Source organism: Tursiops truncatus, chromosome 10, assembly GCF_011762595.2.
Source record: "Tursiops truncatus isolate mTurTru1 chromosome 10, mTurTru1.mat.Y, whole genome shotgun sequence".
NCBI classification, from domain to species: Eukaryota; Metazoa; Chordata; class Mammalia; order Artiodactyla; family Delphinidae; genus Tursiops; species Tursiops truncatus.
In genome coordinates this window covers 34,183,352-34,210,472 of record NC_047043.1, presented here as the reverse complement: position 1 = coordinate 34,210,472, position 27,121 = coordinate 34,183,352, and the positions used below count along the sequence as shown (strand labels likewise).

General features: G+C 49.3%; 1 protein-coding gene across 5 annotated transcripts in view; it reads left to right on the top strand.

The window, feature by feature from the left end:
* The first annotated feature begins 476 nt into the window (after window positions 1–476).
* The window catches only part of DAAM2 (dishevelled associated activator of morphogenesis 2), a 114,041-nt gene continuing 87,396 nt past the window's right edge, over window positions 477–27,121 (top strand). For 3 of the 5 annotated variants that reach the window (XR_012334462.1, XR_012334461.1, XM_033864302.2), the window contains exon 1: window positions 477–611. The gene's annotated coding sequence lies outside the window, so the exon portion shown is untranslated. Of the gene's footprint in view, window positions 612–733; window positions 1,293–6,122; window positions 6,247–27,121 lie in introns of those variants that run through there. The other 2 variants (XM_033864300.2, XM_073810751.1) reach the window with 2 other exon arrangements.

The window sequence follows — 27,121 nt, the reverse complement described above, 5'->3', positions numbered from 1 at the left end:
GTTGTTAGGGTGTGGACCAGGGCTTCTAATTAGCTGCTCTGTTATCCCCTTTCTTGCCCTAGCACCTTCCTGGCACTTAGTGTCCCCTGAAGGTACTGGGTCGAAGGAGAAGTCTCCCCACCCACCCCCAGCACCTGACCTCCCAGCCGGCTCAGACCAGGGGAGGAGTGAGGAGCAACCCACCCACCTCCTAGGTCACCACTTCTGCCTCCTTGACCCTTACATGTTTGCAAAACAGAGGGAGCCCTGAGAAGGCTCCTCGCCAGCGTTGGAAACAGCTACCCTCATTGTCTGCCTCGCCCTGCCGGCTGCGCTCTCCCTTCCTCCCTCCCCTGCTCTCTGTCTGAAAGTGTGAAAATTACAAATCCCAAGGAACTGCAATCAGAACTCTACCTAGGGAAAATTCAGAGTATCCTTGCCATAAATATCCCGCTCCAAGACGCCTGACGTCAGAGCGGGGCGGGCGGGCGCGGGGCCGGCCCAGGGGGAGCGGCGAGGTTTCGGTCGGAAGGCTGCGAACTCAGTTCAGCGCGGAGCCGGCGCGGCGGGCGGCGGGCGCGCAGCCGGGCGCGGGGCTGCGGGAGCGGCGGACGCACCATGGGCGCCCCGCGGTAAGTGCGGCCGTCCGGCTCTCCTCCCTGCTTCGCGTCCGGGGGCGGGGAGACCGCGGGAGACTTTCCGGGGCACTCCCCCACTTCTCTCCCCCTCTACTTTCTTTCCAACGCTGAAAGGGGATTGGAAAGGCAGCGGCTCCACGGGCTGCCTGTTTTGTTTCTCCAAAGTGCTTGCGGGAGCCGCCGAGGATACTTGAGTGGGGCTCCCCGGGCCTGCGTGCGTGTCTGCGCCGATGGGTGTGATTTGCGTGTCTGTCTGGATGGGCACATCTGGACACAGGAAATGTCTTTGGAAAACTTAAAAAAAAAAGTTTGTGGCTTTGAAATCTGATTCCTTGTTGTCACAAGTGGACGGACATAGCCGGTGCCCCCCAAACGGACAACTTTTTGGTGGCGGCTTTTCCCGGTTCCTTCGGGTGATTTAACTCTTTAAAGCCCCCGGCTCCCGCTTGCAAGCCTGGCTCCTGGCCAGCAGGCTGGGCAGAGGGAGCGGGGAGGTTCTTGCTCTCAGAAGCAGTGGGACTTGGGAGAGGGAAGGAGCATCCCAGGAAAGGGCTCCTGAGTGGGGAATCCCAGCACCTGCGACTGCTGCCCATCCATCCGCCTGCTGTGGCCCTGACAGCGCCAGGCATTGCAGCTTTGACTTAACCGCGAAGGAAGGATCTGGTCTGGAGACAGGTAATTGCAAAGGGAAGGAGGAGGAGGTGGTGGCCAGGACCGAGGCTCCGTGTCCAGCCCTGCCGGAGAGCGGAATGGACGTGTCTGCCACATGTGCCCACGGTGGGGGCCGTTGAGGGTTTTCTGGGAGCGCCCTGGTGCCCCAAACAAGATGCAAGCTCGTAACATAAAGAAACATGTCTGAGCTGTGGGGTGGAGGAAGGGGAGTGGTGGGGGAGAGGGAGAGAGATTTTTATCAAAATTGAACACAGATTTTTGAGGTCTGGGCTTGATTTAACTCTTCTCTCTCTGCCTTGGCCACTTTTCCACAGTCCTGTGGTGGATTTGCAAAGTTCCTGGGAAGGTGGGAAGGAAAAAACAAAAAAAAAAAATCACACCTCTCCAGGAAAGAGGCCCTGGAGATTTTCCTTCAAGCCTACGAGGGAAAGAGAGCAACTTCCCATCTTTAAATAGTTTCAAGTTTTGAGTTGCTCCCCGCCTTTCCGAGTTTGGTGTCAGTTTCTTGGATTTCTCTGAAAAGTTGGCAGAAGGAGGGAATGGATTTCCCCTAGGTCGTAGAGGGGGAATTGTGCCCTACTGAGTGTAGGCGGACGCGGGGCTGTATGGATCCAGCAGCCCTGGGTTGCCCAGTGCACGCACTGGATGTCAGTAGTTGTTCCACAAAGAGAGCCCTTTCAGCTTCATCCCGCGTCTCTGGTTTTGTATTTTGCAGCAGAACCAACCTACAATGTTTGGGTGGGGGGAAGATTACTGGACTCTCCCTGTGTCCTAGAAGAAAGGAGAGAATAACAATAGAGGGACAGGGAGGAAATCTGGATACAGAAAGGACCCACAGGAAGTTGAAGATTTGGGAAGGATTTTAGAAATTATACAAATTGACCCCTAGGGAAGAGCTATAAAAGACTGAGCAGACAGCAATGTCAGCTATAGACTCCTTTAACTTCAGGAGTATGTCTTCAACTTGAGTGCAGAGAAGAAGAAGGAGATCGCGCTAAGGGCCGTGTAAACAAAAGTGCGTGTGCATGGGTAGTGGGTTACCCGCGAGATGCACGTGTAGGCGCTTGTTTCTGTATTGGTGACTGCGTGGGGGTGGTCGTGGCCTCAGGCCTGGAAGTGTAAACGGGCCATTTCTCAGTTGCTCTGGGAGCTGCATCGACCCCCATCTCTCCCTTTTTTTAAAAACAACAACAACAACTGTGCTGTGATTGTCATGTTCCCTGGTAGTTGCACGCTGCGGCTCCTACCTCCTAGCTGAGTTTACAGAGCTTTTCGTCCAGACCCTCCGATGCGGAGGGAATACTCGTGCCCCCATCAGGACAAAAAGAGGAGAGAAACTTCTCCTGGGCCTTAGAACTGAGAAGAGAGTCAGGAGTTCAGGAAGGGGGAGGGTGTGAGGGGGGTGACCAGTAGAAAGGCCGGTGGAGGTGGAGGTTTTTAGTTTTGGTGAGTGTAGGGGAGGTTGAAAGACGACTGCTTTCTGTGGGAAAATGTCCCCTCCCCAGTCTTCTTTCCCAACCCCCTGTCCCCAAAGTGTTTTGACACAAAACAGGTTAAACTTTTGCCATTACTGAAGAGCCCTGGATCCAGAGGTAAAGAAGAGGGTGGGGCGAAGCATAGGCGGTCAGGAGGGTGCAAAGATCGTCAGTAGGCCCAGGCTGGCGTCTTTCTTACAGTGCAGCTGATGGAAGTAATGATTTAAATATTCCCACCATGTGCAGATAGAAGGCTGGGTACCCAGGGGTGGAGGGGACCCATCTGGGAATCTAGGGTGGTCTCTTGTCCCAGCACAGGACGCCTCGGGGACAGCTGAGGGTGAGATCTGGGCTCTCAACTCTTTCATCACCCTCTCTGGAGGGTCAGTGGAATCCTGACCCTTTTGAGTTTGCTCCGGGGAACATTTCACCAACTTCAGACCAGGGACGGATTCTCAGGCCGCTGACTCTTGGGCTGATATGGAAGCCTGCTCACTGGCCCTTCTATCAGCTCAAGCTTCTGGCCCACGCTTGGGTCATCTCTGAGATCAGAATGCGTAGGGTGCATTCTCAGGCTCTCCAGAAGGCCCAAGGGGCAGAGGCACCTGACAGAAAGAGCCACTTGGGGGATGTCCTTGGCTTTGACAGCAGATGGCCCTCTGAACATCCACAGCCAGAGTCTCTGTGTTCAGGGACTCTGTGTCCTTCAGCTCTGCATTTCACATGCAGCCTGGACCACAGGAAGAGTACAGACATCAGAGCAGTCTGCCCCGGGAGAGAGCTAGTAACCTGGGCTACGTTACTTATTCTGTCTGAGCTTAAGCGTCAGTTGATATTTACCTCACGAGGTTGTCACAAACATGATATTTATGCAAAGGGACTAAAACAGAGCTAGGAATGTCGTAGACCCTTCATAAAGGGAATCCCATAATTTTATTTTCCAGTTTTTTAGCCATCAGGAGCCCGTGTGGTTTGGAAAGGACCTCTTGCCAGATCTGGCTACGTATTTTCCATTATTGAAGGCCGTTGGGTGGAGTTTCTAGGGCTCAGGTCACCGTTACTTCCTCCCTCTAGAAATATCGGCTAGTGGGGATTATCCGGGAGCGTGGCCGGGTTCGTTAACCTGAGGGGCGGGAGAGGGCACGAGGCATCCTGGATATCTGGTCTGGAAACCACTCCTGTGTTTGAGCTCTTGGGAGGGAAGAGGGCAGCAGAGCCAGTTGTATGTGTGTGGCTGGGGGCAGCGGGTGGGAAGGTGGGAGGGGGACAGGAAGATCAAGGACCAATGGAGTCTTGAAGGACAGGCCCGAGGTCAGAGGCAGTCACTGCCCCTCAAGCGTGCTCAGGTCAGAGTGAGAGGGGAGAATCTGATGGGTTGTAAAACTGGAAGCTTTCGCCATCTGTAAACATCTTGGTGGGCAGGGGCTGGGGAGGCTGCCCCCTCCCACATCGACACGCTGTCTGGTGGTGTGGCGTGGCTGGTCCAAAGGACAGAAAGAGCATCTGATGTGGAGAGAGCAGCTGCAGGTTCTCTTGGCCCATCTCAGAGCTTCTAAGTTATCCTTCAAGTTGACATTTAAGACTTTGAAGATCGCATTTGTTTCTGCTTTGTCCAAACTCTCTCTTTAACCATGGCCTGGGATGACTTTGCAGCTTTTAAGAGGCTCAGCCAGTGGCCAGCTTCTCTTGAGATGGCCCAGATTGGGGGTCGGTGAATTCCTCACTCCTGGCACCATCTGTTTCTCCAGACTCACTCCTCACATTTTTTCTGGTTTGTTTGTTTTCTTGTTTCATTATGAGGTTTTAAAACTGCACCATCCAAATGCTGTGCAGTGAGGAAATGCCTTTTCTTTCGACCCATGGTCGATCATCACGCTAGTGCTGGGTGAGACTTGTCAGACTATGGGCGTTAGCAGGTGTGTGGAGTTCTTTCTGGGTCTCCCCCTCAAAAGAAAAGAAAAGAAAAGAAAGAAACCTGGGAAAAAGAAACTCGAGGGAGTTCGGTAGCTCTTTGAATCCTGGCTGAAGAGGAGCTAAATTATTTGTAGGATGCCCCACGGGTCTGTGCAAAGAGCTTCAGAATCAACAAGACCCAGGTTTGAGTTCCGGAACCGTCGGGTCACAAGCTGTTCAGCCTCTGAGTCTTCTTCATCTGTCAGATGAGAACGAGAGGTGTTCTCACATCCCAGGGTTGTTCTGAAGATGAAATGGAATAATATATGGGAAGAACCTAGCACACTGATCAGTGCTCAACAAAATGGTAATGTCCTTCCCTTTTTAGTTCTAAGCCCATGAAAGTACATGGGTTTGGACATTTGTCCATGAGTCAGAGTAAATAAGCCACTTATTCAAGGCTTCACAACAGTGCTTAAAGCTCAGCTATCCCTGCCTGGAGATGGAGACCTTCACTATAAAAGTGGGGCACGGATCTGCGCTCCCCATGCCAGACAAATGGCAGTCCCATGCGATGCTCTACTAGAACAAAGGAAAGACCACCAGGTCACTTACCCATAAACCTGGGCTATTTGTGAGCTACGCATAGAGCTTGCTTTAGAAATCCCAAACACTGTCTTGGTCCAAAGAATCGAGGTCAAAACAGAGGAGGGAAACCACTGAGGTAGGACCCAGCATTAAAACTGAAAAATAATGGCACGATGACAATAATACCTGACCTTTGTATAGCAGCCTGCAGGTTGAAAAGCACGTGGCCTCATTTCATCCTCATAACAATCCTATGAGATGCGTGTTATCCACATTTTACAGCTCAAACCGGGGGCTTAAAAGACTTACCCTCCCAGGGAGATCAGCTCGGTGCTTTGTGACCACCTAGAGGGGTGGGATAGGGAGGGTGGGAGGGAGACGCAAGAGGGAGGGGATATGGGGATATATGTATAGGTATAGCTGATTCACTTTGCTATACAGCAGAAACTAACACACCATTGTAAAGCAATTATACTCCAATAAAGATGTTAAAAAAAATCTTCACCTTTCAAAAATAAAAAAAAAAGACTTCCCCTATTTCACACAGTAAGTGGAAGAAACATGAGGTAAGCAGCTACCCAAGCAGTGTCTCAACCCCTCACCTGGGAAGCTTGTAAAATTATCAGTGCCTGGACCCCCACCCCCACCCCAGGCCAATTAAATTAGAATCTCTAGGGCTGGGGGCCCAGGCACTGATTGTCCTACAAGTGCCCCAGGTGATGTGAAGGGTAAGTTGAGAGCCACGGTCTAAGGGAATCCTGAAGAGGACCAAGGTGAGGAAGCAGGGTATCGAGCACAGGTGAAACAAACAACCAAATCATTGCTAGGATTTAAGCTCCATGAGGGTGGAGACTTGCGTGGTTCTCTCTCTACCCAGAACCTAGAACGTGCTGGGCGTAGTAAGGTAGACACTCGGTGAACGCTGGCTGAATGAATGAACAAACCACTCTAGATGGGGAGCCGACAATTTCGCAGCCAAGTCCAGCCTGTCGCCTTGTCATGTAAGTAAACAAGCCTTGTATGTTATTGGCATGTAGCCATGGCGTTTCTTTATGTGTTGTCCGTGGCTGCTTTCATGTGAAAAGGGTGGAGTTGAGTGTTGAAACAGAGGCTGTGTAGTTCACAGAGCTGAAAATATTTACTGTCTGGCCCTTTAACAGAAAAAGTTTGATGACTCCTGCCCTGGTTCTCAGAGTGACCAGAGCAAGGGTAGCGTACGGAGGACTGTTACAGCCTGGGGGTCAAGCATACGGATTCCAGAATCCGACAGACGTGTGTTTGAACCCTGTCTCTGCCGCTTACCTGTTGTAAGACCTTGCATATTATTTCACCTCTCTGAGCCTCAGTTTTCTCATCTGAAAAATGGGGAGGATAATAAGTAATACCGACCTCAGGATGGTTGCGAAGATTGCCAGCCCCTGGCCTAGAGTAAGCATTCAACAGACGGTAGCTAACCCACCTGTGATGGCTGTGGTTGTAGTTCCTGGCAACTACCCAGTCTGAAGGAAAACTAAAGTCAGAATCGAATCTAAATCTGGTGTCACGAACAGAATGAAGGATGCGGCAGGAAAAATAATCAGTCGGTAAGTTGGTGGGAGGGAGAAGGATTGGCGTGAGGCTTTCGAGGTAAAGGGGGTCTTTTTAAGACGACACAGGTCAGGCCCCCCGACGTGTGAGTGAGGTGCTGTTTGGCTGACAGCTGTGTCAGCCAGTGACGCCCAGCATCCCTCGAGGGTTAACTTAGGCTTTATTGCACTGAGTCTAGTCACAAGCATGTCCCACCTCTATGCCCTTGTTTGTAGTTCGTTCTACGTGAAAGGCCCTCCCCCAGTCCTCATATTCCTGGGCTACTTGTCCTGCCAGGCTTGCTCAGGGGGCCCCTTTGCTCCCAAGCTCCCTTAGCAAGCCTCCCCGCCCCCCCCAGTCACCCCTCCTCCTCCCTCCCACAAACTTAAACTGCAGCTCTGACGTAACATCTAATGCGCTGCGTCACAGTCAAGGCAGGATGGAGTCTCTGTCTTCTGAACGTTTGGAGTGCATTAAAGCCAAATTGCATTGTAGAAGCCACACCTGGTAGCCAAACAGTGTCCATTAAACCCTTGGTTCAACGCAGTGACAGCTGAGTTAACTCTTGGGGAATCCATCTGGGACTTGCCCAGGAGCAAATCCCCATAGCCAGCCAGATAGAGAAGAGCGGTCCAGTTTATAGACTCCATGGGTCCTTTGTGTCCTCATCCCTCTGCGCTACGGTGGCTCCTGCCCTCTGGAACACCTCTCCTAAGGAGTAGCCAGGGACAGGGAAAGAGGGAAGAAACCTAAAACCGACTCTTCGACTTCTTGTCAGCAGATGTGGTGAGCAGTTGGGTTTTGGCTTCTCTGGGCTTTTCATGTCTATGTGCCAAAATAATTGCGAGTTGGCTTGGTGTGGTCAGCTTTCATTAGCACGGTAACAGAGCGAGGCATGGTCACAGATAATAGCAATTAACAGCAGATAATTCACAGCATTTCCATCCAGATACATAATTCGGTGTTGTATAATTTTTATGGATTTTAGTGGCAGATTTATGTTGGTGGCAAATATATATTGTATATGGAATAATATTAAAATTGTTATTTTCTAATGATTAAGGAGAAGGCAGAGAAGAATCTCAGCCTTAAATTAAATATTCCCTTTGAGCAATCCCAGACGGACAATTAGGAACTGATTTCTAAAGGGGAGGGAAGAGAGGAAGTGAAATAGTATTTTTATAGAGCTCCCCGCTATGCACATGGCACTGTGTCGATAATTTTTTTTGTTTGTTTGTTTTTTTGTTTTTTGTTTTTTTGCGTTACGCGGGCCTCTCACCGCTGTGGCCCCTCCCGCCGCGGAGCACAGGCTCCGGACGCACAGACCCAGCGGCCATGGCTCACGGGCCCAGCCGCTCCGCGGCACGTGGGATCCTCCCGAACCGGGGCACGAACCCGCGTCCCCTGCATCGGCAGGCGGACCCTCAAGCACTGCGCCACCAGGGAAGCCCTGTGTCGATAATTTTTAAAAATAATTTTTAAAAATGTATTCTTCATTTGATTTTTCAAAATTATAACAGTAATTCTCGCTTGCTTAAACACATGAATCAATATCATGCAGAGGTACAGAAAGACAAGTGGAAAACGAATAGCATCTCCACACCCTGGGAATTAATGTTTAGAGTCTAGAGTTAATCATTCCCTATCTTTTCCTTTGTTCATACAAATACTACAGGTGTGTATACATGTATGGTGGAGTCTTGTCTGAGTGTTTTTCACCGAGATGGACTCTGTGTATATTACTCTGCAGTATACTTCTCTTCCCTTTGACCATTTATCAAGGTTGTCCCTACGATGGATGGAACTCTATTTTTTTCTGATTTCTTTATGCCTAGACACACACAGCTCTATGTATCAGTATTTGAGGTCATGCCATTCTTGTAGCGAGGTTCAATTTTTTTTTTATCAGTCAGTTGTTAAACGTGGTTTCATCCTGGGTGATCACCGGTTTGGGTCCCTGAGTCTGACATACCGAGCATCCGTCACCCAGGAGAGCTGAGTGGTGGATGTACCTAGTCTGTGACCATCCTGGCTGTGGCTGCATGCTGTGTGTGGCCCTTGTTTGTCCCCTAGGGAAGCTGTTGAGCGTCAGGCCCTGAGGCTGCCCCCTCCTTCTCATCTGATTCAGTCTTCCCTCCTTGGGTCTCCTCAGTCGCTGCCTATGTAGGAAGAGCAGCAGGAAGCACCAAAGATGCATACGTTGGACTGGAGAACAGTGTTGATGGAGCAAGTCAGGCAGTGCGGGGTAGTGGTCGGGTGTGTGGACCCTGCGCTCAGATCAGCGCACTGCACCCCCCGACCCCGCAGGACTGAGTCCCAGCGGCAGGCAGTGCTGGCAGTGGCCAGCCCTCTTTGGAATTGCCTTCGCCGAAGAGAACCGCCCCAGCGGCAGTCTCTCTACAGGGTCACCTGCATTCAGTGACCAGTGGGGCCCCTCTGCCCCAATGTGGGGAAATTCTAAAGGGCATCCCAGCTTCAGGGCTCCCCAGGGGGCCGGCTGAGGCCTTCCCTGAGGCCGTCTGGCAGCTGTACTTCTCCCTCTGCCCAGTGCTACCTCCTACCCGAACCTCCCACCCATGAGCGACTGATTCCAAGAACCCTTCCTACCTGCCCAAGAAGTTTTACTTATTTTCCGTGAAATTGTTTTGGAAGAATCCGTTGTTTTCCAGATACTTGGTGGTGGCTATGTCAGAATATGAAAAAGTGTGTTTTTTCCTTGTGCTCTATTTTGTGTGTTTTCTAGGTGCGATCCCGCTGATTTCTCTACAGATAGAGTTGTTGCTAACTGGGAAGGCTGAACAGATATTTTGATTTTATTGCCAAATTTGTATTTGCCCCTGCTCCCTCCCCCAAACCCCCAATGCCAGGCTGAGAGGTGTGGGCGTATCAGGGTTGGAAGCGTGACCAGATGGCTTTGTTGGCATCCTGCCTGGAGACGGGCTGGACAAGTTGCCCTTTGGGAATTCCTCTCTATCTTACCAGTGCTTCTGCTATATAGAGGGGGTGGTCTCAGGGGGCTCTTCTGGCCCACTGGGAGCCACCTTCCTGCCTGTATAGGTATTCACATCATGCCTGCCTGGGCCTCTGTCAGGTCTGATTCGTCCTTACGAGGGTGTTTGTTTCTTACTGCTTTGTCCCAAGCAAGGGAGGTCTTTGGTGCTGTGTACTGAACATTCCACCTTCCGGATTCTGTACACTGATCGGCTGCCTGAGTGCCAAAGCAAAGCTTGCCCGCATGATGGATTCCCGATGGGCCAGACTTGGGGACACAGACTCACAGCTGACGTCTGACCCCGTTCCTGGGCATCAGTGTCAACACTCCCTCCCTCCCTTCCTCTCAGACACCACAGCCCCCAGCCTCAAGTTCCCCTGATCAGGCAGCGAGGGAAGGGAGTGATTCCAGGTCAGTGGGAAGATCCCTCAGTATCTCCACAGTGCCAGAGGCAGCTTTGAAGTTCATCTGAAGCAAATTCAGAGTTTCTGTGGACTTTGGGCAGTGGACTTTGGGCAGTAGAAAGGCCAAGCCATTTTAACTCTTCTTTCCCTTTTTTTTTTTTTTTTTAAATCTCCATCAATATATTTATCAGTCTGTTCCCTATCATGTGACATTGGGCTGGCAGCTGCCCAGAGAGAGCTAGGAATTGCCTCTGCCTTTCTGAGACACTCAGTTGATAATTTACCATTACCACTGCCCTGAACAGAGGTGATGTTATTGATGTCTGTGGGCTGCCTACATGGAAGCTGGGACTTATAGCTGATAAACAGACCAGACTTCTGAGTAGAAAGCTGTGGGTCAGAGCGTAGGCACTGGCTTCAGATTCTGGCTCCACTACATGTTAGCGGTGTGGCCTTGCGTGAGTTACTTCATCTCTCTGTGCCTTAATTTCCTTATCTGTAAAATGGCTTGTTATGAAGATAAAATTAATGCATGATTTGGTAAAAAGAAAAAAATAGTACTTGAAACCATGGCTGTCGCATAGTAAGTACTAGGAAGTGTTAGTGATGATGATGATGGAGATGATGATGGAGAACAGGGACCCAGCCTCATGAGCTCTGTTGGCCCTGCATCCTGCACGATGCTCGGCCCAGAGCTGGGGCCCGATGAGCATTTATCAAGTAAAACATGCCACTGCCTTTTCCCAGGTGTCTACTGCCTGCTTAGTCTGCTCAACTCTCTACCAAAAAAATATGTTTTACATTTAGAATGTTTATTTCATTTAAAATTTTTATTGAAGTTCGACATGATTCAGAAAATACAGCTTATAAGTATATAGCTCAATGGGTTTTCACACCTGTTTAACGAGCATCTAGATCAAGAAACACAACATTCCAAAGCTCCCACCTCCCCCATCCCGAGAAGTCCCTTGTGTCCCCTTCCGGTTACTCCCCTTCCATAATCCTAACTTCTAACAACAAAGATTACTTTTGCCTGTTCTTGAACTTCAAGTAAGTGGAATCGTACAGCGTGTACTCATTTATGTGTGTCTCCTTTTGCCCGGCATGACGTGTCGATGACTCCTTCCCACTGTTGTGTAGTATTCCATTATGGGACTATCTACACTTTATCCACTCTTCAGCTGGTGAGCATTTGGGTGGTTTCCAGGTTTGGGGCTGTTGTGAATAGGCCTTGCTGTGAACACTCGTGCACTTGTTCACGGGTGAAGAGAGGAATGCTTCTCTGTTGCTGTGTTCCTGGAAGTGGAACAGCTGGAACGTAGGAAATGCATATGTTCAGCTTTGGGAGATATTGCCAAACAGCTTTATAGAGTGGCTGTACCATGTTTTCCACTTTCTGTAAAGACGAAGAAGGCGTTCTAACTTGGTAGTGTAGGGGCTTGAGGCCTGGTACTATCCTGGGCTTCCTGAAATGTGCATATCCTCCAAACTCTTGGTATCTGAGAGCTCACATGTTCTAGAAATCCTCGGGGTGGGGTGGGGTGGGGGTAGGCATATCCTTTTTACCAGGCACTGTACTAGGTGTTTCACTTATACTCCTTCACCAAATCCTCGTAACCATCCCATGAGCTGAGATTGGTGTTATTAATCCCTCTTACAGATGAGGAAACAGGCTCAGAGCAATTGAGTGAGATACCTAAGATCCTACAGGAAGAAACTGTCAGAGGATGTAAAACAGGTGTACCTGCATCTAAAGCCATTTTAGGATCTGACGGTGAATCATTCTGGCTTTGGTGCTGACACCGGAGAGAAACACAGACCCTCTAGAACCTGTGCCAGCTGTGGGTGGTGGCTATGAGAAGACGTTCTGTGAGATGGAGCAGAAATAAGGCAACTCAATGACCTTGGGAGGTCAAATTGTTTTCCTGCCCAGGGACAGCTGGAGAAAGTCATAACTTTCCTGGAATGCGAGGGCGACCATGTCATTTGCTGTGTAAACCAGCACTCTTTCAAGAGCGAAAGGGCACTAACTGGATAGGACGCTGGGAAGCAGGCGTGAATTGGGACTGTCCCAGCTTTGCTCACCCCCCTGGAAGTCTGAGCGGGCATCCCTCTCCTGGTCAGTGGGCTGTACAGGTTCTTTTTAACCCTTTCAAAACACTGTCTCTCTGGACTCTGCCCTCATGTGACGTACTTCTAGTCTCTGTTTATCTTAAAAATGAGTCTGGTTTTCTTCTTCCCCTCTACACAACATTCCCCACTCAGATGGGGCTCTGACAAGGTGAGCTTCCTTTAACAGATCCTGTTACCACTGAGATGCATTTGCCAACGGACTAGAAGCTTCTAGAAGTCTAGGGCTGTGCCGTAGTCACTGTGGTATCTGTGGCACTTAGCCGGGTGACAGACACAGAGTTAGCACTCCAGGAATATTTGACTGTGACATTTATCCATGTGCTTGTTCGTTCATTCATTCATCGTTCATAAAACCAGAGCTTAGTTTAGATTCTATCCTCTTTTTTTGATCTGACGCCTATTCCACTGGTCCAGTTGTGCGTGTGTGTGTGTGTGTGTGTGTGTGTGTGTGTGCGTGCACACAAAGGACAAAGAATAAAAGGGATCAACTTAATGAGTAGCAAACGCATCATGGAATTCGATGTCAGGATCTAGCTTTGAATTTCAGCCATCCACTAATGAGCTGCACTGGCTTAGATAAGCGATGTAGCAATTTAGCATTTCTGAGCCTCGGTTTCAGCCATTGTGCACTGGGAACGACAGTAATGCCCGGGGTAGAGGAGTGAAGTAAATCTATGATGCAGGGTATAGGGAACGTGCTCAGTACACTGTGAAGTGCTGTATAATTCCTAGCTGTTAGTGGTTGTGGTGGTTCAACAGCTATTTGAGAAGCACCAGTGGGAGGCGCTGTGTGCTGAGGCAGGTCCTGTGGAGCGCATCCCCAGTGAGCAAAATCTACACCCCCTCCAGGGTCTCTGGTCTCTCGGTGAGGCATCAGCGCGTACGTGGCAACCCCATGTGGCTGGGAGCTTTTATTAATAAATGAGGAAGGAATCAGCAAATTCTTCAAGGTCTTAGGGATTTGATGTGGGTGTCAGAGATAAGGATGCAAAGGATAATTAATTTCTCATTAAGCCCACAGCTGCATTTTCACCAGAGCGACAGCAAGAAGCATTTAAGGGCTTATGTGTGTCCTGCAGTGTCTTTGGTATAGTGTGGTGGCTTCTTGTGCAGATTTCTGGGGTCAAACTGCTGGGATGCAAGTTCAGATTCCACCCTTTATTAGAATGGTAGCCTTGGGCAGGTATTTATCCTCCCTGAGATTCAGTTTCCGCATCTGTAAAATGGTGATAGTAATAGTTCCTACCTCCAAATGAGGACAAAAGTAAGAAAGTACTTAGCGCAGTGCCTAGAGCACAGTATGTACTCCATAAACCTGTGTTATCATTGGCCAAATAATTTGTTTTCCATGGAATACGAGGTACTGTATGGTGCTGATGCAATACATAGAGAAAGGAAGATTGTTTTGCGATGGGAGATGATGTCAGGGAAGGCTTCGTGGAAAAGAGGCATCCCCAAGGTTGGCTTCTTTTACACCCGGAGCAAAAAGGCAAAAAGTTTATGTCCATGATTACTCTGTTCTTAAAGCTCAGAGAAGAAGATTTAGCGTGGAAGAAATTCCTTTCCTTAAGACACATAAGTTGAATGCCTACTGGAACTTTGAAGTTGAATACCATGTGTTCCCTGCCCTCATGCACTTCCAAACTGGTTCATCCATCCTGTGCCAGGGACAGGGGATATTAAGATGAGTCCTCCAAATACTAACGGTGTTGTCGAGGAAGGATCTAAAAGTGAAGAATACTATCCCATGTCATCAGTGCCGTGAGTGGGAGATGCTCAAAGTTGAGAAACTTAGATTCCATTTAAGAATGTTTGGGAATGTGAAGAAGTTATGGAATCTCCTTCCCAGTTTCTGTTGTGATGATAGGATGGTAAATACATGGTGCTTCCTGCAGCAGGAGGATGGACAAATGGTTCCTGGGGTTCCTGTGGTGCGTCTGTGATGTCCAGATAGTTGTGTGTCTTACAGGTAAAGGGCACAATGAACACACTCTGAACTTTTCCTAGACAGTGTTGACAGGGTCTACAGAAATGCATTTCTTACGTTGCCCAGGGATTGTTGGCATTTTTGTTTCGTGGGCTTCATCTCTAATGTTATGACTCATTTAAAAAATCTCTATCTCAAAGCCAGTTTGCAAGAGGAAGTCTTCCCTCTGGCTCCGGCCACAGCCCCTCCTCCCTCTCCAAGTTTCCCAGTGAAGAAGTGATGAAATACTATCCAACTTGTTCAAACTTTTATAAATTAAAAGAAAAATTCTTTTGGTTTTTCAAAGCATGCAAATGCAATTCTAAGACTGCAGTGATGCTATAGAATAGTAAACATGTGAACAAATGTTCAACCTGACTCGGAATCAGGGAATTACCGTAAACTGAAGTCTTAAGGAGACAGCCATTTCACACTCATCAGATTGCCGCCCCCCACCCCCGCCGCCAAATTATACTCCTCCCATTGTATACATAGCCAAAGACAACTCCCATTCACTAATGGTAGGAATTAAATTGGTACGGACACTTTGGGGAGCTATTGGCACAATCCAGTAAAGTTGAAGATATACTTACCCTACGACGCAGTGATTTCATTCCTATGTAAGTCTAGAGAAACTCTAATACATGTGAAAAAAAAAAAAAGACATGTTCAGGAATATTCATGATGGCATGTTTTTTTTAAGAGCTAGAAAACTACCCAAATGTCTCTCATCAACCAGAAGACTGATTACGTCATTTGATTTGTATGTACAATGGAATACTGCGAACTACAGTGAAACGTGAATAGACTGTGCTATAGGGATATAACCCCAGAAACAATATGAAGTGGAAAAAGCACGTTGCGGAAGAATGCCATTGCTATTAAATCATACAAAATGATATGCTTTTATTTACACATGTTTACCTGTGTAATTAAAGTGTAAAAAAACCCATTATTTTGGAATAACCACCAAATTCAGAGAAGTAGCTCCCCCTAGAGAAGACAGGAAGGAAGACCAGGGAGGGGTACGCAGGGCTTCCGTTTGTATCTGCGGTATTTTATTGCTTGCGATGGCTACACACGTTTCTTATCTACATTTTGTAGAGGGGTAAAATATTTTCTAATTGAAAACAAGGTGATTTCTAAAACTGGGCACAAACTCCTGCTCCATCCCCTCTGCCTGTTGGCAGACACACTGTAGAGTGACTGTGAAACTGCTCTCCATCTGCTCCAGGTCCATACGGGAAATTTTAGGTAGATGTGATCGTCTTCAAATGGAACGTTCTCCAAACATCTATACGGACCCCGTATGCACACGGTATTCACTGGTTTTTGACCTAAAAATCTTGACCTATTTTTTTCTGACTTGTGGGTTTGGTGGGATCATATCTTGATATGTTGGTAGAGATGCAGAACAGGGCCATAGTAATAGAAACCAAACAGCAGCTCTCTGGCTCATTCTCTAGCAAACTGCTGGAGCCTCCTCTCATCCCATCTCTCCCTTGGGAGTTCCTGGGATCCCTTGCTGCTGCTGGCAGGTGACCACGGCCACAATCCTCACATCCCTTTGATAAGGACGTGGGACCAACATTCTCAAGTATTTCTGACTGCCTGGGTTGGGGAGGGGGAAGAATCTCCCTCTCTGCGGGCTTCCCTGGTGGCGCAGTGGTTGAGAGTCCGCGTGCCGATGCAGGGGACACGGCTCGTGCCCCGGTCCGGGAAGATCCCACATGCCGCGGAGCGGCTGCGCCCGTGAGCCATGGCCGCTGAGCCTGCGCATCCGGAGCCTGTGCTCCGCAACGGGAGAGGCCGCAACAGTGAGAGGCCCGAAGAATCTCCGTCTCTGCACCATAACTGCCTGGTTTCAAATGAAGTTCTCTATCCCTTCCGAGTTCCATCCATTCAGCCCTGGCTCTGTTGCTCTTACAAACATCCTCAAGTGGGAAAGCACCCACCACTGGCACCTGCTTCACTTTCTTTTACTTGACAATGAAGCCCTGCTGACTTCTTCCCTAGGTGCCTGTTGAAATGCAGCCCATCCATCTCTTTTATGTGCCCTCCTCTTTTCTGCAGCCCCCTCTCCCTTGGAATCTGGTCCGGAGCTCAATCCCAGTGACACACACCGTGTTGGCCTTGAGTGCCTTGTCCTGTGTTGTGCAGCCTCTGTCCTTGACCGTGACCGTGACCCTCAGTGCTCAGTGGTTCTGCACCAGTGAGCCCCCTTCTCTGGCTTGCGTGGTGCTCGCACTGGGGACTGAAGCTGGGGGTGGCTTTCCTCTCTGCCTGCGGCTTATTTATACATCATATAATTCACCTTCATTAAATGGGAGAAAGTTGCACCAAACTGGGACTTCGAGGAGCAAATCCTAGGTACATGGTTGCTCTGAGAATGGACACTGTAGTCCATAACAGGCTCTGGGCAGGAAACAGCTGGCACTCCCCAAAGAACTGAACTGATAAGAACGTAATGAGAGGGCTATTTGCAGAGAGATGAAGGGCTAAGGAGATGGTGAGGCCCCCAGGAGCCGACAACAGCAGGAAGCTCTTAGTACTGTTACTCCTGCAGGGGCAGGGGGGAGGACTGGTGTTATCAGAGCCCTGTGGCAGCCGGAGCTGAGGAGGAAGGGCTGCCTGGCTGGAGCTGTGGCCCTAGAGGAACACAGCCCCTGCCAGAGCCATGGCTTAGCAGAGGGACAGTAAAGGAATAACACCTGAGATCTCTCTCCTCCCACCCTCCAATCCCCTGCTGTTGCTTCCCACTGGTCGAGTCCCACTGAGCAACAGAAGCCCAGGAAGCTGGGTGATGCATTCTGGAGAGGCCAACCTTCCCATTCCCCCCCAGGGTGGGATCTTGGCAGAGAAGGGCAGGGAATGGAGGCAGAGGGGCAAGCAGAGAATAGGCAGCACCTTGTATATTCCTATGTGATGTGCAGTCATCATGTAACTAGAAAGACCAGGTGTAATGAGAAGTCCCCTGTGATTCAACCTGTACTAGCATTCGGGCGGTTTGGGCTATGGTTTGGGGGACTGGTTGACCCCTGGCTTAGATGGGTAAGCGAGGAAGGAGGTCTGGGAGGGAAAGGAACTGAGATTCGTGGTTATGGGTCATGGACTTCGTTCTGTGCTTTGAAAAGGAAGATGATTTGAATGAGACTCAGGGATTGCTGTTTATCGTGCTCCAGGTAGTTCCCATACCTTAAAATGACTGAGCTTGGTGGTGGCAGGTTGTGGTCTTGAGACCTGTTCCGAGCCCAACCCAAGTGACACACACCACGTTGGTCTTGAGTGCCCTGATGGACACGCATGTGAGGCTGAGGACGCCCTTAGCTGGAGCTAATCTTCCCGGAGTTTTCCTCCTGGCTCCACTTTCATCCGCATCACTCATTACCCTCGCCCTGAGGTTCCCCTGAACACATCTCACCTGTGAAGGCTGTGATCAATGTCAGAGAGGGAGCCTTGATCGAATGACCCTAATTGCAGAGACATGGTCTCTAAACACTGTGGCAAGGTACAGAGAAAGGAGAAAATAACATATCTGAACTCATAGGGGTACAGGGCCTGCCCTGGAGAATTCCCAATGCAGCATGTACGTGCCAAAGATAAGGGGCACCTGCAAAGCAACATATCGAGAGAAAGTTCACAATATACGAACAAAATGTGTACTTGGTAAAGAAGGGTAGGAGAATAGAGCCATTGAAGTTGGTGGGCTTTGGTAGCAGAGAGAGTAATAGCCCTCTGACCTTGCCTAAACAGTTGACATCTCTCAGCAGGCCTCAGTTTTCTCATCTGTAAAATGGGCAAACTAAAGGTCTATTTCTCATTAGACAGCTGCAGGGGTTACATGGGAACATGATGTGAAGCACAGGGCCTAGCACACAGTAAAGGTTGGCTATTATCAACATCATTATTATTCCTGAAGGTGAATGCCAGTCACCACTTGGAAAGAGGAGTGAGGATTCCAAGATTCCAGAAGACTTGGCACCCCCTTGTGTCTTTTAATTGACCTAGTTCATTGCCCTATTCCAGCCAACCTCACAGGCCTCAGTTCTTTGACTCCCACTCATGTCCCGTCAAGGGTGACATGGGTGCTTGTGGACCTGTCCATCAGCTTGGTCCCCTCTAGGTGGAGAATCGTGAAATGTTCAGGAGGAAAAGTATGAAGGGTCATCTTGTCTCGCATTTCCCAAACCGCATTTGCTAAACCACTGGGTTCCCACAGTGGCCCTGGGAAGAAAGTTCTGTGGTTAAAGAAGTTGAAGCAGCCCTTCCATCTTTGCTCTTCTTTCTCTCACGGAGCTACAATGCTCAGAGAAGCACTGCAGTCAAAAACTGGTTTCACATTGTTTAAACTAGTACTCTCTCAATTTATTTATCTAAAGAGGACTTTTTCCATGGGACACCCCACAGGACTAGTGTTTTCAGGTGTATATCGGTTATAATTTGTGTTCAGCTACACGGTACAGAAGCCCAACTACATGGTACAGAAGCTTAACTAGGGTTCTTTACTTTTCTCATTTTTAGGACAGCAGATGCAGTCCTGAGTTGGCAGAGTGCCACCACAGTACCATGAGGAACCCAGGCTCCCTCTATGTCTCTACTTCAGCCTTCCTTAGAATGAGATTTTTGCCTTTGTGCTCACTGCCTCTTGGTTACAAGATGGCTGCATCACCACTAGCTTCACATCTGCATTCCAGGCAGGAAGAAAGAGAAGGACAAAGCACAAAAAGTGCATGTCAGCTAATTGTTTCTCTTTAACAAGCTTTTCTGAAATGCTTTTAACAAGCTTTTTTTTAACCTCTAGAAACTGGTTAAAACTGTGCTAAGGAGAGACTTCAAACTAAAAGGGAGTCTGGGGGGCTTCCCTGGTGGCACAGTGGTTGAGAGTCTGCCTGCCGATGCAGGGGACACGGGTTCATGCCCCGGTCCGGGAAGATCCCACATGCCGCGGAGCGGCTGGGCCCGTGAGCCATGGCCGCTGAGCCTGCGCGTCCGGAGCCTGTGCTCCGCAACGGGAGAGGCCACAACAGTGAGAGGCTCGCGTACCGCAAAAAAAAAAAAAAAAAAAAAAGGGAGTCTGGGGGAAGCTAAAAGATTTTTAAATGGGCATTTTGCTACCTCAAACCAAAGCAGAGACCTCTTAGTATGGAAGAAGGAAAGAATTAACATTAGGTGGGCAATTTGCATCACGTGCCATGTTCATTGATCAAACCTTTGCTTCTCTCTTCAGTGGGTCGAATCTAAAAGCATCCCATGCAGAAGAAATAAAAACAAAGCAAGCAAAGAAACCAACCAACCTTTGTAATCAATAGAAAACACACATTCTAAGCAACAAGGCACTTGGGCCCACAGACTCATTGGGAAGATGCTGTTGGTGCCCCGTGCAGGTCTTGGGGCTGCCGTGGGTATTCCAGCTAATGGCTCACACCTGTGGGGACTGCCCTGGGGTTATTGAACCCCCTCACCCCGAGGTGCCTGGGGATTACATCATGCTTACCCCACCCTCTCCTGCATCCTGTGGCCAGTGACTAACTGGCGAAAAGGTACAAAGGCCCCACTCCCTTGTTCCAAGCGGGGGCGGGGGGGCAAATGTGGCAGTGCCCTTCCTTCTCCAGAGCTCCCCACAGGATCAGGCTGAAGCTAGACGTCTCCTAAAACCACATTCTCACCAGATCCTTCCCCTGCCCTCTCTTCTTTCCCTCATTCCCTTCCTGGTTTCTCCTGAGAGCACGGCCTCAGTACATGACATATATATGAATCTCTGCTGTCTCAGGCTCTACTTCCAGGAAACTAGATCTAAGGTGTCCTGGGTCAAGCAGGGGGCGGGGGTCTGTGTGGTCTTCACTTCCTTCTAAGGGATTTGGTGTAAAACCTGTCCCCTCGGCCCTGTTTGTGGCCACTTTGACTTAGCCTGGGTGCCGTGGGGACAGCTCTGCATTTCACCTTGGTGATGGCTGTTGGGGGACAGCATCTTTGCAAATCCTGTCAAATATGTTTGGGGAGAACTCAGTGCAGGGCACTCAGCAGGCAGAGTCTAGCACTGTTATCTTCTCAAGGCAGATATTCTTAGAAACAATGATTTGCATTCTTAAGCCCACGAACTGTTTGAAAGGACTTGTCATGTGTGGTGTGTGTGTGCGCGCAGGCGCGCGCGATTTTCCATCTTGTGGCAATGGCGGTGGGGTATTTATAGCTGGATCTACAGGGCCATTCTCACATGGCTAAAGAAAATGAAAACCTCATGTGGATTTTGTTTTGTTCACCCCCCCGCCCCCACCCCCACCCCCACCGCCTTTGCCATTGCAGACTCTCCGGTTCTTAAACCCTTGTTGTTGTAACCAGAGCCGCGCGGAGTATCGCTGCAATGGTGAGGTTATGTAAATTTACTATTTCAGGCAAAAGCGCCGGTTCTGCCCCAGTTAGGCCTAAGAGGGGACATTTGGGGTGAGCTTGCGGGTGACCCTAAGTGGCAGCCCCACCCGTCACCACTCTCTCTAGAAAGTCTCCCCGGATTAACTCTGTGGAATGTGGATTCCCCAGATCACCCCATGATCCCTCTGCGCATATGAGCTCCTTGGAAAGACAACTATTTTCTTTCCCCCTTGTGTTTTCGGTATTCTTAAGCCTTTCATGTCTGTGTTTTGCCTTCTTGGTTAGACAGAAAACACCCCGGGGGCCTGGTCTGTTTGCCCAGGTTAGTGTGAGCCTTTGGCAGCAGCTGTATGGGGAGCTTGGGGTGGGCGTGGCAAAGGCTGAGGCCCCTGCTTCCTCCAGATGGATGAGGAACTCCTGGGATTCTCTGGGCAGCAAGGTCGGGGTGTTGACCTGATCTCTACGGAGAGGCCAGAGTGCTTCCTGACCATTTCAGCTGAGAAGGCCAAGGGACCCAGGACCCCTGTAGACCGTCTACCATTTCTTTCTGGTGACCTGGAACCCACACATTAGCACTTTGGATTAAAGCAGCTGGGGCTGCAGAGGGTCTGCGCTGTGGCCTGGGGAGGGGTGCACGGCCCTAACCTGCCAGAACATTCGAAGCACCCGAGGGGCGTACGATGGAGGGCGCTTAGTAAGCTTAGCTGCCGTGACCCCGGGAGCTGAGTCTTCTCACTGCCTGGCCATCCCCAGGGCTGTCAGGCCTCCTGCAGCTGGCCCACTGCACGGAGAGCTTTATAAACTCCCACTCGTTAATCTCTCCAACAGTTGAAGGCCCACTGCGTGCCAAGCACTGGGCCAAGCACCTGCACGCTTCAACACACCTCATTCTCATAAGACTTGCAAAGTGGGTGTTATCCCATTTTACAGAAGAGAAAACCGAGGTTCTAAGAGTTTAGGCACCTTGCCTGAAGCCACGTAGATAGGTAGAGGCACAGAGGGCCTGTCTCCAAGAATCACGCCCTCTGTACCGCACCCCTATACGTCGTAACCATCTCCTTTCTCCATGAACTGAATAACCAACTGTGACTTCCGCCGTCCTGTAACTCTGTACCATCAACAAGCATTATTCTGTATTCCCCACCCTGCCTTGGTAGGCTTCTAGTTGCAGAGTGGACGGTGCCTTCTGATCTGGGGGTCAGTGGGGAGCTTCTGGAGAGCCTGTGCCTTGAACCCTCGGGTCCTGCACCTCCATCCTGCTGCCCTCCTCTGCCGTGCGCACACCACCCCCTCTTTTCCTGCGTCCCTCCTCTTTCCACTCCTGTGAGTTCTAGAGGGTTTCCAGCCCTAGGGTAGAGCCAGCAATTCATTAGTCTTTGTCCTGTTTCCAAGAATCCCAGATATACAAGAATTCCTCATTGAAAAGTCAGGCATTCTTGGGGAAAGTGTGTGTCACCGAGAGAGAGAGATTCCTCACATTGGGAAATGAGATCCCAGGCCAGTCCAGGAAAATAACTGTGGATTTCAGAGCCAGATGGAAGTGGATTGGCTCTGCCTGACACCCCATCCCCCGGCTACCCACCCCTCACAAACCACATCTGGGGAATTTGCCTTCCCAGTTCATCTGAGGGCATTTACCGGATGACATTTTCCTCCGGATACAGAAGGGAGTAAGAGGTGGATTGGGGTGCGTGCGTGTGTGTGTGTGTGTGTGTGTGTGTGTGTGTACACATAGACCTTCTCACCTGCAGGTCTCTTTCTGTGCAGTTCCTCTTGGCGTGAGCCACTCACCTCATGCAGAACATTCTAGTGAGTTTTGGTTGGGGGGAGTGGATCCCAGGATACAGAATGGCAGACAATGAGTTCAGCTAGTCATCTCCTCCTACTTTGGGGCAGCTCCACCTACCACAGTGTCTCAGGTCAGTGCAAGGAAAGGTGCTCAAGGACACTGAGAAAGGAACCTCTCATGGCTCCCCATTCACAGGCTAGAAATAGAGGACAAGAGGCAGCGTGTGAGCAGAGGGCAGAGCAGCTGCAGAGTGGGATATAATCAAGAAAAGCTTTAGAAGGATATGAAGGTAAAATACACACACACACACACACACACACACACACACACACGCACACAAAACCTTCCCTCCTTGATTATAAAAGAAATACAGGTTTGTTATAGAAAATACATAGAAGCAGAAAGACAAAAAATTAGCCTGCAAACCCATCACTGGAGGACTGAAAGGGGGCTTGGGCCTTTCTGTGCTTCCACCCCTGCCCCCCACCTCCTGGCCACAAACACCCTTGGAGAACTTGCCCCCCTCCCCAGTCCAGTGACTATTTGGTCACTCACATTCCAGTCTCTCTGCACATTTTTAAAGCAAGGTTGAGTACATACCGTTTGAGCAGATGTTAGACAGTTTTGTGCATTGATTTTGTCCCCTCCCCTTCGTGTCAGCAACTTTGTAAATGAGAGAAATTTTAAGCTAGCTATGGAAAGAGGTCCTGAGGCATGGTTTGGTGGAGAGAAAGCTCAGAACTGGAGGAAGGGTGCTTCAACGCTGGAGGGTACCCCCTGGGATGAAAGAGCTTTTAAACGATGGAGGGAGACAAGGATCTTGAGCTCAACCTCCCGACTCCTGCATGGGCTTTGAGCACCCAAAGCCTTGGACTGAGGCTTGGCTTCCCTGGCCACACATTTAGCTCTGATGCCATTACTGAAACTTATTCTAGGGTAGGCGCTGTAATGAGCCCATCACATACACTTCGTTTTTACAACTCTGAGTTTTAGGTGGTTAGTTATTCCACTTTACAGGTATGGAAACTAAATCTTAGAATAGTGAAGAACTTTAGCGAGGACAGTTCCACAGCAGTAGAGCTATGATTTGAATTTGTTTATCTTTCTTCTAACCACTGCCCTGAACAGCTTCCTGTCCATGATAGAAGGTGTTTCCTGGTTAAACGTTTCTTGCTCAGACTTTCTGGATGGACTCACCAAAGAAGAAGGGGGCACATTCCCAGTGGTTCCAGGGAGGGCAGGTAATCAGAATTATTGTGTTTTCCCTGGGGCTGGGCCGGGGCGGGGGGGACTCGAAAGCCTCAGTCCTGCCATCCGTAGTGGGCATCAAATCAGTAATCCCAGTGTCGCCACTACTCACCACTAGACTCTTCCTCCAGGAAGTCTTCCAGGTTGAAGTCCAGTTGACACTCATCCCTCCCTTCCTCCATTCTCTTTGTTAGTAGCCTTCTCCAGTTTCCAGCTACTCAGTAGTTGATCTTGTGGCCAGTTGTCACCTGAGCAGCCCTGTCTTTGATATTGTGGCCAGTTGTCACCTGAGCAGCGCTGTCTTTGAGATTCAGAATAAATTAGCTGGATCCAGCCCGCACAAACACAGGAAGCCTGGCATCCCTCCAAAGGAGCAGTGGTTCTCAAAGAATGGTTCTGGACCAGCAGAATCAGTATCCCCTGGAACTTGTTAGAAATGCAAGTCCTTGGGCGCCCCCCACCCCCCGACCCGCTACAGCAAAAGCAGCAGGTGCAGCCTACCTCTTTGTGTTTTGTCAAGCCCAGCGGGTGATCCTGGTCACACCAAAGTCTGAGAACCTCTGGTCTAGAGATGCCCAAGTAAGAGTGATGGCTTCAATATTTCCTGTCCCCTCTGGCTCTGAGTTCCTATTTCCATCCAACTAGTTAAGGTTATTAATTATTGCTGGTCATGAGCAGGGTGGCCATGAAGTTACGAACACGGGCTCTGGAACTAGACCACTTGGATTTGAATTCTTGCGTTACCTGCACTCACTGTGGTCCCTGAGTGGGTGGCTTAAATCCCCTCTGCTTCCGACCTCTTATCCCTAATAAGGTTAGCCGTAACGTTCCCCACAGAGCAGCCGGGAACCTTTGGTGTGTTTGCATGTCAAGTACTTGAATAGTGCCTGGCACACAGTAGGCCTGCAATAAACGTTCACTGTTATTACTGGTTTCATGCAGATGGGCTTTCTTTTGCACTGTATTAACCCAGTGGTGAAATTTAGTCCTTATACCCTGATTTACAGAACCCACACACATACCGTTTATACAAGGGCTTTGTGAACATGGTAAACTTTAAGGAGGTTTGAGGAAACCAGTGGTGTTTGCATTACAACAATGCAAACAATTGAAATTGAAGATTGGGCAACCTTGTTCTGAGAGGTGGATTGCTTGGCCGGAAGTCCTTCCTCGCTCCCTTCTTGGTGCTCACCAGCAACTCAGCCGCCTCCCTGTTTATTGTGCTGAGTGGTTCAGCTACCTTTCCTCTCCAGCCCCACTCCTAAACTTTGCTCTTTGCCTCCCTTGGAAATCTAAGGACAACTTCTAAATAATGGACCCTCTTATCTTATTCTTAGGCTGGTTTCCGCCCCCTCAGGGAGGAGAGTGCAGCAGTGAAATGTATTTCCCTTCCCACGTGAACTACACTGTCTCTCAGAGCGCTTCCGTGGCACGGTCAGCTTTGGTTTATCTATATATGTATGTGAATATTGATCTGCTCATCTGTATCTTTTTTTTTTTTCCTGTTGGAGCATGTTGCTCCGCGAATCTTCTCCCTGCTGTTCGTTGTAAACCTTCACACCTGCGCAACTAGGGATTCAGTCGCAACCAGGGTCTCCGTCTCGGTACTAGCCTGGATAATCCTTTTTTGGGGAGAGGTGGTGCTGTTCTGGGCATTATAGGATGTCTAGCAGCAACCACGGTCTCTACCGATTCGATGCCAGTAGCATTCCCTGGTCGTGACAACCCAAACTGTCCCCAGACATTGCTAGATGTCCTCAGCACTGCCCCGCAGTTGAGAATGACTGGTCTAAGCTAAGTTCTTTTGTAATAGTTTAAATCCATTGCATCTTAATCTGTCCCAGAGTTTACCTCTGTAGTGTATTTATGGTTAGGGAACTGGATTTATCCATGGAGAAGAAGGATACAGAGTCCCAGTGGCCTCTGGGTCACCAGTGATTCCTGAGGAGAATCATCAATGCTTTGTAACTGCATTTCCTTTAAGGCTCCACGCTTAACCTACGTGCATTTAAGCCAAGGACATCCTGCTCCCTTCCCAGTACCCCCTCTAATCCGCTTGACTCCCCCCACCGCCACAGCAGGAAGCCTCACAAGAACTAGGAATGGCCTTTGGGTTTCGGCTTATAAATACTCACGGTCTCATTTTTCTTACTGAGAAAAAAATTTTTTATCATGTTTAACATTCTTGTTGCCGTAGTGGAAACTTTTGTTCTTTGGAGAATTTCCCATTCCAGGCCCAGGGTCAGATTCCTCAGCGGAACTCTGAACATTTTCTAGGGAAGTTTCTTCCACCAGTGAGATCATACCTTTGATACATTTACACGACTGAGGTTGGATTCCGCGTTAAGACGTCCCAGGATCCTAAGGTAGACAACGAGGGAAACTGGAGGAAGAGCTGTGTATCTGGGACTCAGTGGGAGGCTGTGATTAAAATCATTTTATGGTTCCATTACTTTTTTGGGGTTTTTTTTCTCCTTACACTCTAGCATCTCAAATCTAAGACGAACAGACAGTGTTTCAGTCAGTATAAGTTAGATTATGCTGTGGTAACACATAGTCCCCAGAGTTCAGTGACTTAAAACAACAGAGGTTTCTTTATTACTCATGCTACCTGGTTTGTAGTAGGTCAACACAGGACCTGTACTCATTACAGTCACTCAGGAACCCAGGCTGGCACAACAGGCGCCTCCCTAAGTGCAGACGATTGCTGTGCCAGAGGGCTAAAGAGGGTCTGGTTTTGCCAATTAAATGCTCTAGACCACTAATGACACTTGTATTAGTCAGAGTTCTCCAGAGAGACAATAGGATGTATGTATCTCTATCCCTCCCTTCCTCCCTTCCTCCCTTCCTGTCTCCATCCCTCCCTATCTTTTAGTTATTTTAAGGAATTGGCTCACTTGATTGTGGGAGTTGGCAATTCCAAAATCTGCAGGGCAGCCCTGCAAGCTGGAGACTCCTGGGAGAGTCGATGCTGCAGCTCAAATCCAAAGGCAGTCCAGAGGCAGAATTCCCCCTTCCTCGGGGGACGTCAGTCTTTTCTTTAAGGCCTTCACATGGTTAGATGAGGCCCACCCACATTCTGGAGGGTAATCTGCTTTACTCAAAGTCTACTGATTTAAATTTTTGTCTCATCTTAAAAAAAAAATATCTTCACACCAACATCTACTTTGAACAAATATCTGGGACCATGGCCTAACCAAGTTGACAGATGACATTAACCATCACAACACCCAGCTTCTACTCTCAGCTCATGGGCCAGAATTAGTCACGTGGCCCCACTCAGACACAAGTGTCCAGGAAGTATGATCTGTTGTGTGCCTGGAGGGAGGAGTGGGGACCAGTGATATTTGACGAAGCATCAGTAATGATCACAGCTGTGACTTCTGTTACCTGAGGATGAAAGAAAGCC